The 2,667-nt window shown below is 34.8% G+C and overlaps 1 non-coding gene across 1 annotated transcript; it reads right to left on the reverse strand.

Annotated features, from left to right (window-relative positions):
* Nucleotides 1–2,284: 2,284 nt before the first annotated feature.
* Nucleotides 2,285–2,394, reverse strand: LOC112724276 (small nucleolar RNA R71). Its single transcript, XR_003163447.1, has one exon. It is a non-coding gene; the product is annotated as a small nucleolar RNA R71 (small nucleolar RNA).
* Nucleotides 2,395–2,667: the final 273 nt, after the last annotated feature.

Genomic DNA, 2,667 nt, shown 5'->3' on the forward strand with positions numbered 1-2,667 from the left:
TGAAAAGTTAACTTTCAGGACTTTCCAACGATATATAATAGTGCACAGTTCTCCTCCAGCAACCTCTGTATCCTCCACATTGAACTTGGTTCCTGCCAAGTTCAGCGTGGATTTGAGAACTCCCAGGGAAGCACACGCTGAACTTACGAAAAGCCAAGTTCAGTGTGGATTCAAAGGAACATGCTAAAGAACACTCTGCCTTCTCCACGTTGAACTTGGGAAAAGCCAAGTTCAGCATGGAGCTTAATGAATCCAATGGTCCCCACACTCCTCAATCTCTGCAATCAAATTAATTTTGATTTAACTTTTATTTTATTTACAATTAAGAAAAGATATTATTTTAGTTTTAGAAAATATATTTTACATTAACGAGGATTAGATATAAAAGGGAAAAGAATCAGCCCTTTGGGCTCTCTTCTCTTCTACCTCATTCCGCACTTTACAGTTTTTACGAATCCTAGTTTTCTCTCTGAACCATGAGCAACTAAACCTCCACTGTTAAGGTTAGGAGCTCTATCTATTGTATGGATTGATACTATTATTTTTCTATTTTAATTCATGTATTGATTTATAATTCATGAATTGTTTTCGTTCTTTATTTTATGAATCTGGGTGGAATGGAAGTATGACCCTTGTTCTAATTGAGTTCTTGTATAACTTGGAAAAGCTCTTTACTTGAACAACAACTTGAAAATAATTTCTCCTAAACTTCTAATTATCTGGACTTAACGGGATACGTGACATATAATCCTTTTATATTTGGGTAATTAGAGTTTTTGTGGCATGTGAACTAGAATTGAACATCATCCTCTAATTGGAATTAAGTGACAAAGGAATTGACGGTTGATGAAAGTTAGAGTAGACTAAGAAGGTCTAAGGAATTAGGGCTTAGTCATATATAGTTTGCCATGAATTAATTCTTGCATGATTAAAATAGTTAGTAAGAAAAGTCAATCCGGAAAATAAATATCTCTAAAGCCTTAACTGTTTCTCTATATATTATTCACAACTCCATTACTACTGCTTGTTTTATTAATTTTCTGGAATTATTGTTAATGCGTTTGAACTCTTAAAACATCATTTTCTGCTTGTCTAACTAAGTAAATTAATCAACCATTGTTGCTTAGTCCATCAATCCTCGTGGGATCGACCCTCATTCACTTGAGGTACTACTTGGTACGACCCGGTGCACTTGCCAGTTAGTTTGTGGTTGTAAATTCTGCACTAAGTTTTTGGCGCCGTTGCCGGAGATTGATTGTGATTGACAACTACTCGTTGTTTGATTCCCTAGATTAGATAATTTTTCTTTTAATTAGTTTTATTTTACTTTTACTAATTATTATTTTTTTTATTATTTGTTTATTTTTCGTTCCTTTAATTTTTTTTCTCTCTTTTTCGTTAGTACCCCCTCTCCTGTTTCGTTTTCTTTCTCTTTTCTTTTATTATTTAGTTTTAATTAAAATAAAATATATATATATATATATATAATTAAATTAATATTAATATTTTTTTATTTCTGAAATTAAGTTTGGTGTCCCCAGTTAGTCTTATTTTAATTTTTCTTACTTAATTTGCCTAATAATTTCGAAGTTTTTTTCTTAATTTTAATAGTAATTTTCGAATTTTAGTGTTTATTTTATTCAACATATTTTTTTTATTATTATTTCTTTACACAGGTTACCTCACTGGGAATTCTCTACACTCTGACGTAGAGAGTTTCATCTTTTCTTGTCTTTTGTCTGTTTATGAGCAGGAACAGGGACAAGGAACCTCTATTAGACTTTGATCCTGAACCTGAAAGGACTTTCAGGCAGCGTTTACAACAAGCAAGACTGTACAAGGCTGCAGAGTCTAACATGGATCATAATAATGCTGCTAATGCTAATATGGCAAATCCAATTGGGAATGAGGAACCTAGAAGAGTGCTTGGCTCTTACACTGCTCCTAATGCATATCTTTATGGAAAAAGTATTGTGGTGCCTCCCATAGCTGCAAATAATTTTGAACTAAAGCCTCAGCTTGTCACTCTTGTGCAATAAAATTGTCAGTATCATGGACTTCCTCAGGAAGACCCGAATCAGTTTATTTCTGATTTTCTGCAGATTCGTGACACTGTGAAGACCAATGGAGTGAATCCTAAGGTGTACAAACTCATGCTCTTCCCATTTGCTGTGAGGGATAGAGCAAAGTTGTGGTTAGATTCTCAATCCAAGGAGAGTCTGGATACTTGGGATAAGGTTGTCACCGGATTTCTGACTAAATTTTTCCCACCTCAAAAGCTGACAAAGTTAAGGGTGGAGGTTCAGACTTTCAGACAGAAATATGGTGAGACCATTTATGAAGCTTGGGAGAGATTCAAGCTATTGACTAGGCAATGCCCTCCAGACATGTTCTCTAGATGGACTCAACTGGATATCTTTTATGAGGGCTTATGTGAAATGTCCAAGATGCGCTTGGATAATTCTGTAGGTGGTTCTTTGCACATGAAGAAGACACCAGAGGAGACTATTGAGCTTATTGAGTTGGTTGCTAACAACCAATACTTATATTCCTCCAACAGGAATCCCTTGCACTCTGAAACCGCTTAGAAGAAAGGCGTTTTGGAAGTGGAAGCTGTTAATGCTCTTCTTGATCAAAACAAGCTTATGTCTCAGCAAATAAATTTAC

This window comes from Arachis hypogaea, chromosome 11, assembly GCF_003086295.3.
Source record: "Arachis hypogaea cultivar Tifrunner chromosome 11, arahy.Tifrunner.gnm2.J5K5, whole genome shotgun sequence".
NCBI lineage: Eukaryota > Viridiplantae > Streptophyta > Magnoliopsida > Fabales > Fabaceae > Arachis > Arachis hypogaea.